At 42.9% G+C, this 12,432-nt stretch overlaps 1 long non-coding RNA gene across 1 annotated transcript in view; it reads left to right on the forward strand.

Annotated features, from left to right (window-relative positions):
• The window catches only part of LOC111726746, a 15,399-nt gene extending 6,895 nt beyond the window's left edge, over positions 1-8,504 (forward strand). Inside the window, exons 2-3 of the long non-coding RNA XR_002774448.1 lie at positions 3,479-3,618; positions 8,094-8,504. This is a non-coding gene — a long non-coding RNA (uncharacterized LOC111726746). The remainder of the gene's footprint in view (positions 1-3,478; positions 3,619-8,093) is intronic.
• The last annotated feature ends 3,928 nt before the right edge of the window (positions 8,505-12,432 follow it).

Genomic DNA, 12,432 nt, shown 5'->3' on the forward strand with positions numbered 1-12,432 from the left:
CCGCCACCTTAGGTGTACGTGGCTGGCGCCTTAGCCGGTTGAGCTATAGGCGCCAAGCCCCGTGGCTGGGTTTGAACCCACCACCCTCATCATATGGGGCCGGCGCCCTACTCCTTGAGCCACAGGCACCACCTCTCTCATTAATTTTTATTTCTCCATCCCATTGTCTAGCTCCACTCTTCTCTGTGCCGTTCTTACCCTTGACTTAATTCTTCTTTGCTCTTGGCTTATTATTTTGCTGTGTGTCTTCCCAATTAAAATCACAGCACCATGGAGGCAAGGATTTTGCTTTGTTCACTGCTGTATCCCAGAGCCAAAAAGAAATCCTGGCCTATACCAGGCACAGTGGCTTATGCTTATAATCCTAGCACCCCAGGAGGCTGAGGCAGGAAGATCACTTGAGGTCAGGAGTTTGTGATCAGCCTGAGTAAGAGCTGTCTCTACTAAAGACAGAAAAACAGCTGCTTTTGCGGGTGTGGTACCTCTAAGTCACAGCTACTCAGAAAGCTGAAGCAGGAGGCCCAGGAGTGTAAGGTTGCTATGAGGTAGGCTGATGCTATAACACTCTACCCAAGGTGACAAGGTAAGACTCTGTCTCAAAAAAAAAGAAAAAGGAAAAAGAAATCCTGGCCTGTAATAGATGCTTATGAAGTATTGTTGAGTGAATAAACTAAGGGATGAATGAAGGAATAAGTTCATGAGGCCACCGCTTATCACCACTGCCAGGTTACATAGACCATGCTGATGTGACCATGTAGCTCTTCTGGTCTTCCCTTAGAAACTTGTGATAGTTTGGCACCTTAAACTTCTCTAGCCCTCCTCTCCAGGAAAATCCACACCAAAGCACAGGACAATCTCTCAGATTCGCGCACCCTGCCATAGACTGCACTGTACCTGTGTACACGTTCTCTGTGCTTCTGTGGGAGAAATGCACTGAAATGACTGCAACTAGGATTGTTCTGGCCTTGCTACATCAGCACATGCCACATGCCACATGCTTCTGCTGAACAGAGAAAGACATCACCAGCAGACCTGCTGGGAGCCCAGCAAGAACTTCTGCCTCTGGCTCGGTGCCCGCCTATAGCTCAACCGGCTAAGGCGCCAGCCACGTACACCTAAGGTGGCGGGTTCAAATCCCCAGCCCAGACCCCCCAAACAACAATGACGGCTGCAACCAAAAAATAGCCGGGCGTTGTGGCGGGCGCCTGTGGTCCCAGCTACTTGGGAGGCGGAGGCAGGAGACTCGCTTGAGCCCAGGAGTTAGAGGTTGCTGTGAGCTGTAATGCCACAGCACTCTACCCAGGGGGACAGCTTGAGGCTCTGTCTCAAGAAAAAAGAACTTCTGCCTCCATGGGAAAGCTCTGATGGGCAGCTTCCTCCTCACTGACAATGCCTCCTTTTAAAGTAGTTCATGTTCACGGTGATTGATCTAATGTGATGGATCTTTCACTTGGTCTGTGGTTTCAACTATCTGCATATATTTGAAGGTTTTATCTTTTTTATTTGATCTTTCCCCCTAGACATTAATTCCATAGGAAAGAAAAATATAGATGTTAACATTTTTACTTGGGGGAATTTGGCTATGCAAACTCATGCTCCCACTGTATTTCCATACAGATAATATTGTAATCTTTTCTGAAATAGAAAAATGGATAACCTAAGTGCACCCTTATAAGGAGCTGGGTAACATGCTGTAAACCTCACCTATTGATGGCAGATTGGTATCACCAGTTTTACATGCAAAGAAAGGCCCACACCTTCTCTTCTCTTTTCAACACCCCAGATGTCCTGCTCTTGCTTTTATTTTTATTTTTTTTAGAGAGGCACAATAGGATGTTTGGGAGAATTTTGTGTCATATTGACCCAGTATATAAGCCTCTCTATTCTTTCTTACAAAGCTAATTCACATAAAAGATAAAGCCAGTCCCGAGTAAGGCTCTTGGACTAAAACAATGAAAAGCACATAGTAATAACCCAAATGGAGAATCCTAGATGGAAAGACCAGAAATGACCTTAGAGGTCAGCTGGTCCAAGCCTTGTCATTTCACAGAATAATTCCAGTTAAAATACCAAGAAAAAGAGTCATCCCAGTACAACATCACCCTGACATTCAGTGAGGCTGCCTCCCTGCTATACCTGTGCTCAGCTCTAGGTGCCACTCTGCTGCTGTTTATAGACCAGCTTCTCTTTACTGTGCATGAGGAAATGAAAATGAACCTCCTAATTTGAGTTCCATTCTGCAAATGCTGTGTTTCTAAAATCATGCTCTGCTAACGTATTGTATGTTACATGGAGCCAGCTTCATTTCAATGATACAGGTGTGACCTGTCTAACCACTGACAGCCACCCTGGAAAGAAGTGAACTATACATGCATGTAAGGGTTAACAACTATATTACAGCACATTCAAGTGAAACTGCATCTTAGAAGGAGGCGCCTAGCGACCTTGCTGATTAAGAAAAACGATACAAAAGACCAGAGGCGATTTAACACGTGCACACATTCCAAAGAAATTTGCTCATATCACTCTCCACCTTCTTCCTACTTCATCCTCACAATACTAGCCTGTCACAAACCAGGACTACATACATAACCAAATCTAGAAGTACCCCTCATTCCCCCACTAACTGAACCTATAAAACCCCCTACCTATTACAATAAACAACTTTGGCTCAGTCCCTTTCCCAATGTGTCTGTCTTTGTCTTATTTGTCTTCCCCTTTCATACGCCGACTCCCCAACCCACCGCTGCCTGCCGGTAGGGAGGCAGCACATGCATGCTAGGGAAAGGCTACCCCACAGTTAAATTTTTTCAAATTGTCCTAATCCAAATATTTGCTTAAACTCTGCTTTTATAGTATGTGCAATACAAGGGGAATGACATTGTTAACTGTGTGTTTCCTGGAATTGCCTGACTACTACAAGGCCATAGGTAAAGTTTGTTTAGAGAAAAACAAAGTATGTAAAAAATGTTTAGCACTGTCCTATTTGGTGTTTAATATCCCACACACACTGAGTGGGAGAAAGAACAGCCTTTGAGAACCTTTCTTTCTCCCGTGTAACAGAGGATGGAAATGCTTTCACCCCATCTAGTGACAGATGAGTCATTTCTTAGATTAGTTCAGTTGTTTGAAGTTTGAGTGATGATTCAAAAGGGAGAAACAGGTCATGCCTAAAGAAGTTTAGAGGAACTAAGAGGGCAAATTTCCAATTCACTTTTAAGTCCTAAAGGATAAAAAATCCAAGTATGAGTCCTCGATATCATTATTTGGTTCTTTAAATTTGGTATAAACTAAGCATGAACATTCGAATTGTACAAATGTCATAATTATCTAATGCTGAATTGAAAGTCTGCAGGATATATGTTAACAAAACAAAGCCTAGTGTCTAGTGTATTGTTGCCAAACGTGTTTTCAGTTTGGGTTGTTTAATAGTAGCTATTTATAATAAAAAATAATCAAATAATGATGTTAATAACAGTTTTAGGTTTTTAGCAGAAGGACAAGGGGAAGACTGAAGCTCAGAGTGGCAGCATCTTTGTCACCTGTGGAGCTTAGAGTAATGTTGCAGAGTTATCTGCTCGAATCCACAGCATGGTCCCTCCATTCCAGCGCTAAAGGGTGAGCTTCTAATTTTCATAGTTTTGACACTGGGCTGAAAAAACAAAGTACTTGGCTGAAGTTTGACTTTCTTACAAAGTGTTCTTCTCAGTGCTTTCCCTGGCATTAATACAGCCCTTCTTTTCCAGGGATTTAAGTCCTTTATATCTTTTAAAAATAAAAGTATGCTTTGTGCTTTTGAAGCCATATTCACTGAAGATACATACGTACATGTATATACATACACATACATATATACTATACATATACACACATATATACATGTATACTCCATATACACACATACATATATATGTATTTATACATATATATTTTTAATTTTTCAATTTATTTTAGAGACAAAGTCTCATTCTGCACTCCCAGGCTGGAGTGCAGTGTCATGATCACAGCTCACTATAATCTCAAATTCCTGCATTCAGGTGATCCTCCAGCCTCAGCCTTCTGAGTACACACCAACACAGAAAGGCAGCTAATAAAAATTTTTTTTTGTCAAGATGGTCTCAAAATCTGGCCCTTAAAGGATCCTCTGCCCTCCACCTCCCAAAGTGCTAGGTGTGAGCCACCACACCTGGTCCCAGTTAGGAGATTCAAAAGCAGAGGAAACTGTATGTTTTCTCCTAATTTTTTTGTTACAGAAGGTCCTTTTTCTGTCCCTGGGAGCCTCAGCAATAATGTTATTGATGTGGTGTCTGCTAGTATTTTTGTGCTTCTTTGTTATGGCTCATGTCAAAGCTGGGCAACTTTTCAAAAGTGATAGCTCAAAATCCTGTTTTTGTAGACTTGAGATCAGAGGTAGTGCAGTTATGTGTTAAGTGGATTGGAAAGGGGAATAATTTTTATAAGTGTTCCTTTTGGGGATAGTGAAAGCCAAGAAGGAGAGAAACATTGTAGCCAACACTGAAGGTGTTTCTGACTTCTCAGTCAAGCCCACTTCTGTGTGTGTGGGGCGTCTGCAGCAGGTGCGTGGGAAGTGAGAGAGAATAAGAGCTATGAAAATGCACTTACCCTTCACACACAGACATGCATTCATCAGCTGACAGATACTTCCCTTTTGTTTTTCTTAATACTCAAATTACTAAAATTATAAAACATACTTTCTAACATAACCACCTAATCTTTTCCATTCCTTTCTATCCTCTAAGCAGATTTCATTTCCATAATTGTAAAGAGGTTGAACATAGGTTCTGCTCCTGCTTAAAAGTCACTTCCAGTGTAGCTCAGCAGCTCTTACTTTTCAAATTTGTTCCCAGAGTAAGCCAAGAATCTCTACCAAGAGCAAAATAAAAGCCAAACTCCTATCCTTTTGCCCCATTTCCTGTTTTATTATTCTGTTTTTTAATAACACATTTTGTGAATATTGAAATGGGAGCATGTTCTACATACGGAGACAAGCTATGCACATCTTACACAGTGGTCATCCCCAGAAGACAGCCATTTCAGGCCACATACAATTTACCTTTTTCCAACTAGAAAACACTATAAAACCCTACTATATTAAGGTGACCAGATTTTAACATTGGTAAAGCGGGACACCATTGACCAGGGTGGGGGGGGGTTCTTAATTAAAAATTTGGTCTATATGGAGCAACAAAAATTTTCATAGAATGCAAAAATAGTATTGTAATATATATATTTTTAATTTCAACATAAGTACAATTTACAAATATAATACATTAAAAAAAATTATGTATAGGGCGGTGCCTGTGGCTCAAAGAACTCACCACCATATGCCAAAGGTGGTGGGTTCAAACCCAGCCCTGGCCAAAAAAACCCAAAAAACCAAAAAAATTATGTATAGTATTATTTTATTCTTTGGTATATTTCTCATTTGAGTGAATTTTTTTTAGTAGATTGCTGTCATTGTTTAAAAGGTCATGAAATTTTTCACAAGAATTTGTTAATTTATATTTCACACATAAAATGGCTCTTAAAGTCTCAACACTTAATTGTGATTTTTCTGATGTCCACACTTTATTTACTGTAGAAAAAAACGTGTTCAGTCGCAGCATTAGTTCCTGGTAAGGACAATGCGTATCCCACAATTTTTAGTGCATTATTGTATGGAACATGGTTTGTTTCAAAATGATGAAATATTTCTAAACATTTGTTCTCTATTGTGATTTTTGCTGATGCCCAAGAGTTAACCTTTTCCTTATCAATATACTTTTTTAATAATAATACCTTGTCAGTGATAAGTGTGACTTTAAAGGCTGGTGTTAGACTTTTTGCCGCCACTATAAAATATAAATAATACGAGTACTATCTGCCAAATTCATGAAATAAATAAATAAATTACTTACCTAAATTATCTGAATAGCTGATTTGTTGACATCACTTGTTTAACTAGCAGTAGCATGCAGTTCTATGTCTATCATCTGAGAGACAGTTAGAAAATGTTTTTGTGGTTGCCAATGCCAAAAAATACCATTGTTCATTAAGTCCAAACAATGGTGGTTGAATTCTAACAACTGATCAACAATGCGAACTTTGATAAGCAGTTCTCGATAATCAGTTCTGAACAGTTATTTGTTATTATTAAATTTTAACATTATAAAATTAACAAAAATAATATAAAACTCATATCCTGGCGAAATAGCCACATGGCAGTGTTGGGACCAGAATTGCCAGTGAGAGACCACCACACACATGTAAAAACAAAAAGTGCTTTATTTTGCAAGCATATGCCTGGGCCACTCTTCCCTTCAGTGTGGCTGGAGGAAGGGCAACCCCCTAGTGAAGGGAGCTGAGGTTTTTAAAGCGCATAGAGGAATTTCATGAGGTGTTTTGTCAGGCTGGGCTGCTATTGGCTGAACTGTTTATGGTTAGGGACCCTGGGGTGGGGGTGGGGGGCGCTACTTGTTTGTTCCAGACACTTTGGCTCCTTCTGAGCTAATTGTCCTTGCCTAGAAGCGAGGGAGGGAGCCAGTCTCCTTCTGAGAGATTGACCTGGGAGACCTTGCCCAGGAGGGGAGTAGGGAGTTTGCATTAGTCTTTTCATTTCCAAATGAAGTTACAATAACCTCTTCATTCCCAAATGGAGTTACATTAACCTTTTCAGCAGCTGAAAACCATATATACCCTTCCCATTCTCCCTCCCTTCCCTAGCTTGTCCTGCATTCTTTCCAAACATCAGGACTTTTTAAAAACACGGATGTGGGACAAATTGTTAAAAATTGGGACTGTCCCGCCAAAAGCGGGACGTCTGGTCACTTTATACTATATGTCACTTCAGGGCCAATAACAAACTGATACAGGACAGGTCGTGCCCCAGCCAGCTCAGCTGCCGCCTCTGCCTTGGCAGTGTTGGTGCAGTGGCAGCTGGCAGAGTAACCAGCAGGCTAAAGGGTACGCAAGAGGGAGCCTCCCATCCCCACTGCAGCCTCCAGTAGCCAAAGGGGCAGACAACTGCTGGGGAGACACCGGCATTTGGTGTCTCCTTCCCTTTGCACTTATGACTAAATATGGAACCCCAGTTTCCTATGCCTAGGTCAATTTCCTAGGCCTCAATCCCGTGAATGGACTGTGTCCATTCATTAACCTTGCAGAAAAGACTGTGTCCATTCATTAATGCATTCATTCACCTTGCCCCAGTGGAAGGGACTGTGTCCATTCATTTCCTGGCCTCATATAGAAGGAACCCCTGCACCTATATATAGCCTGAGACAGAGAGAGACAGAAGAGAGACAGAGAGAGCTTTTCTCTCACTATTTGGGTTTTCTCTCCCTACTGGAAACTTTAGTGGTTTTGTATTCTTTTCTGTAAATAAATTCTGTCTTACCACTGATCTGTGGTCTGTGGATTTATTCTTCAAATCACTGAGACCAAGAACCTGAAACTCCAGTATCAAAGCCATGGGCTTTTAATACCCAAAGCAGCCTCAGAGCTGGCCAGGCTGAAGCCTGGTACAATGTCCAGAGGACACGGCTTGAGAGCAGACCTTGTCACCACAGGCACTTCTACAAAGCATATGACAGTCCAGCAGTATTGAAGTTCTAGAAATTTTTGCTAAGCCCACACACACTGTGAAGAATTAGTTTTATGCATCAATAAGAATGATAATGATAATAAAACATTTGCCAAAAGTCTATTTAATTTGACCTCAGGCTAGGAAGACAATAGTGTGTGTATATTTAAGCTAGTTCAGAGACCATATATAGGTTTGTCAAATTAAAGAAGTATTTACAACATAAATTTAGTCTCATTTTTTGAAAACCATAATTATTTCAGTTGGGTCAATCTTGGTGCTCCATTTTCTTAGAAGAAAGATTTGCAAAATTGTTTTGTACTTGTAGTGAGCAAAGCCTTCCTTTTAATACCCACCTTATAGTGACTTAGGAAGGAAAGCGGGACAGGTTCTCTGTAGCTGAACACAGTGTTTGTAAATAGTAGGCACTCCTAAAGCACAAGGGAGGCGTTCCATGAAAACTCTAGTTCTCTAAGCTGTACCATTTTCTCTGACTTTATTCTGCCTGCAGGATTGAGGCCCACTTTCAGGAGAATGGCCCAGTGTCCCTGGAGTCTGCAGTCCGCAATGCAGGCCGAGTGGCCATTTTCTCCAGCTGTCTCTGGGCAGCCCTGTGCCCTGGCGATGGAGGTGTTTCCTGCTGGAGCTCATTTGTGGTCACAGCGTGGTATAGCCTGTTATCTTTGGACCAAGCCACTGGCCTTGACAGACTTTTTCCCCAAGGGACCCTCAGCCTCATACAGATTCAGCTGGCTTGTCTGAATTTGGGACAGCACAGGCTAGCTGGGGGCCTTCAGTCACACAGGGGGAAGGCATCACTTTTAGTCAGCCCCCAACTACTGTGAGCTCAGCCCTGAAATACAGGAAGGAGGCATCTGGGGAAAGAGTAAAGGAGAAAAGAAAGGATAAAAGAAGTCAGTGGGGCTCGGCGCCTGTGGCTCAAGTGGCTAAGGCGCCAGCCACATACACCCAAGGTGGCGGGTTCAAATCCCCAGCCCGGGCCTGCCAAACAACAATGATGGCTGCAACCAAAAAATGGCCAGGCGTTTTTGGCGGGTGCCTGTAGTCCCAGCTACTTGGGAGGCTGAGGCAGGAGACTTGCTTGAGCCCAGGAGTTGGAGGTTGCTGTGAGCGTGATGCCATGGCACTCTACCCAGGGGGACAGCTTGAGGCTCCATCTCAAAAAAAAAAAAAAAAAAAAGAAGTCAGTGGGAAAAGGATTAGAAATAAAACCCCTAAAGGGCATGTTTCCTGCTGATAAGGAGTTTATTATCTACTTGATTATAATAACTCATAGCTGAATACTCTATAAACTTCATGATGAGATGACTGAATCAGAGGACAGGTATGGAGGGCATATGGAGGGCAAGCAGTCAGCCCATGGTAATCAATCCAACTGGCAAACTCCTTGTAGATGTCATTGTAAGAAATGCTTTCTCCTTCCAGGACCAAATCCAAGCTCATGGTTTAGTAAAAGGAAGTAGAAAATCTCTTCTATCCATCAACCTCAAATTCAATTGTGGCCTAGACTTCAGAATAAAAAAACAAACAAACAAACAATTTAGCTCTAAATATTTTAAGGTCCTTATAAGATATTTTCCCATTAATACTCTTACAGAAGAGGAAATTACAAGTTTAGGGAAATTGCACAAGGCTTCACCTTGTTAATAGATCTAAATGTTGGGTCGAGAGAAGTGCATGAGCTCCAAGTACCATCAGCCACGGTGCTGCTCCCCTGGCATTGAGGGTGTCTCCAAAATTCCCTGGCATGAGAATCCCTCCCCACTTTCCTACCCTACATACCCAATGCATTTGAGCCAGTAAAGGCACATGTATACAGGTAATACATCTTGCCACTTGAATGTAGACTGGGGATATTACTAACTTTGTCCCAGGTGTTGATACAGGACAAGCGGTGTCCCAGCCAGCTCGTGGAGCTGGGGGGTGGGGGCCAGACTGGCTGCCTCTGCCTTGGTGGTGTTGATACAGTGGCAGTGAGCAGAGGAACCTGTGGGCTGGAAGGTAAGCAGGGGGGCCCTGCAGGAGGCTCCAGTAGCCAGAGGGGCCAGGGAACTGCTGGGGAGACACCATCACCTTAGGTTTCCTTCCCCTTGCACTTAGGGCTGAACAGGGAACCCCTACTTTCTAGGCCTGGTAAATTTCATGTAAGTTTCCTACACCTGGGAATGAAAGGCATTGTAGCCATTCATTCATGTCCCAGACATGCTAATATGTAACTACTGAGTGTCCCAGATACATTGCAGACGGTCCCTGACACCCTAAACATAACTACCAACATGCTAAATGTAACTACCGATCCCCACTAAATGTAACTACAGAGGGCCCCATGTGACTATATATACCCCTAGACAAAGAGCCTGGAGACAGACAGACAGACAGAGAAGGGAGAGAGAGCACTTTTCTCTCTTGAGAATTTTCTTGCTCTGCCAGGAGCTCTGGCGTTTCTGTATTCTTTTCTGTAAATAAATCCTGTCTTACCACTGATCTGTGGTCTGCGGATTCATTCTTCGAATCACAGAGACCAAGAACCTACTGAAGACAAAATTCCAGTATCAATGTGACAGCCCCGGTGGCAGTGTCTACCCTCATAGCAGCAGGCCATGCTTTTGGAAGCCACTGAGCTCACAGTCACCAAGGCTTTCCTGTCTTTTATTGTAATTAATATCAAGTCATGTTAAAACAGTTAACTCACATCTTGTATGTGTGGGGCTGATTTGTCACACTTAAAACTGTTACTGCTTAAATTCTTGGTAATTTTAACCCACTCTCTAGTACAATTGAAATCCCTGTGATAGATTCCCTTGCTTTTCATCTGCAAATTTAATAAACATGCATCTTTAATTTCCATCTAAGTTATTAGATGAAGGTGCATAGAGTCCCAAGCCATTTACTAAAGGTTGATATTCACACATCATTTGGACATATTTACTCAACTGATTTATGTTCCACATAATAAAATAACCAGAAATACCATGTATATGTATTATATTGATTTAGCAGTCCAGTAGGTCTCTACAAACCTTGCATCTGGTTTATGATGACTAATTACCAAGAAACTTGTTGGGTCACTGTGATTCTTCATCTTAGAAGAATAATAGCATTCACGAAGTTTTCTGTTTGTAAAAGTAATGTGTCTCTTTGTAGACAAGTTTGTTAGATGTCAAAAGGTGGCAAGATGGTGGAGTAGTTAATAGCAGAGATTTATTAGGAGCACCTGCAAGCAGATGGGCTGCCACCGAAAATGGAAAATACCCACAGCTCCACATCAGGGTGAGGAGACGCTCTTAAAGTAGTTCAGGGTGTGGCAGACCTCCACCTATAGCTCAGGAGCTAGCCGCGTGTCAGTCACAGCTCAGAAACTCAGAGTCCGGTGGGAGAGAGCAACAGGTCATCTGCTGGAGGCCTTGTGAAAGGCGGGAGGGTCATCTACTAGAAATGTTCTGTACCTGGAAGGTCTGTTTTAACAGAACCAGAAAAGCAAGGCGAATTCTAGTTGTTGCTTACACAATGTCCAGACCCACTGTAGCCAGAGAAAGACTGACACAGTCCTTTAAATAAATGTATAAAGAAGACAACAAAAGCCACAGGACGCTCACTTCCCGCCACTGCCGACATGTTCTGGCTCATTTCTGCGCAGCTTCCTCCCCATCTTAGATCTCCTCTGCTCCACTCCCACCACCTTACAGAGTCCCCAAACTGTTCACTCTGTGCCTTCCCTGGCCCCAGCTCAAACACTGAGAGAATATGGATATGACAAACTGGAAAATAAAGTGACAGAATTCTGAGCTTGAATGTCAAAACCTGTAACACTGATTTTAAAATAGAAACATTGACACACATACTTGTACAGTGTCTGTCCTTGAACAGGTCAGAGGAAGTCAAGGAAGTATGGGGTGCAGACCAAGGTCAGGAGAACACAGCTGCAGCCACTTCAAGTACTGTCTGTCATCTCTACCAGGAAGCTACATGGAGGTCCAGCCAGGGCCCAGGTGTCACGGTGCTGTCAGTAGAGGTCATCAGACAATAATGTCAATAAATTGTCTTGCATTATTACTCTCCTGTGCCTAAGGCTTTGACGCACTTGACAGCCCTCATTTCAATATTCTCAGATACCACCATAGCAAGAGATAACTCAACTTCTGCTCAAAGTCCCACCTGCACTGAATGACTCTGAGGCCCAAGTAAAATCACTGTCATCTCCCTCCCAAGCCTATACCATGTATATTGAGAAGTCTCTGTGTGCTTGTGGATCTGAGGCTCCAGCAACGTAAGTGCCTTTTCTCTGCCAAAGTGAGGTGCTGCCACCACCTCCAGGGACTGGAGACCTCCCAAAGCCCTCTGATCTCCCTGCCAAGGTCCCACACCCTGAGATCAAGCTCTCTCACGCTCCTTCTTGATGCCCTGAGGTCTCCTGGGGCCTGATGCTCATCAGTAGACTGCTCTGTCAATTCCCAAACAGCTTTTCCTCCTCAGGAACACCCAAAGCTTGGATAGATTCCCCATGGTCCTTAAACTAGACACCTGTGGTTCTGAGGGCACGTAGTGATGCCCCAGGGGGATGTCCCGTCCCAGCACAGGAGGATATTGTCCTGTATCTTGGAGGATATTACCAGAAATACCTTTCATGTAAGGGCAGGGGAAGAGGCACATTAACTTTTTATTAAAAGAATGGAGGCTGTACTGCAGACTAGGATGCAAAATGTAAATAGAAATGAAGAGGGAATATTCAGTTTAAAAGACTTGATTGCACTACATCCCCAAGCCGCACATCCCCACCTTCCCATGTCACTACATCCCCATCCCCACCTTCCCATGTCACTACATCCCCA

Source organism: Otolemur garnettii, unplaced genomic scaffold (assembly GCF_000181295.1).
Source record: "Otolemur garnettii isolate 467f Iridium unplaced genomic scaffold, OtoGar3 scaffold00078, whole genome shotgun sequence".
In the NCBI taxonomy this organism is placed as follows: domain Eukaryota; kingdom Metazoa; phylum Chordata; class Mammalia; order Primates; family Galagidae; genus Otolemur; species Otolemur garnettii.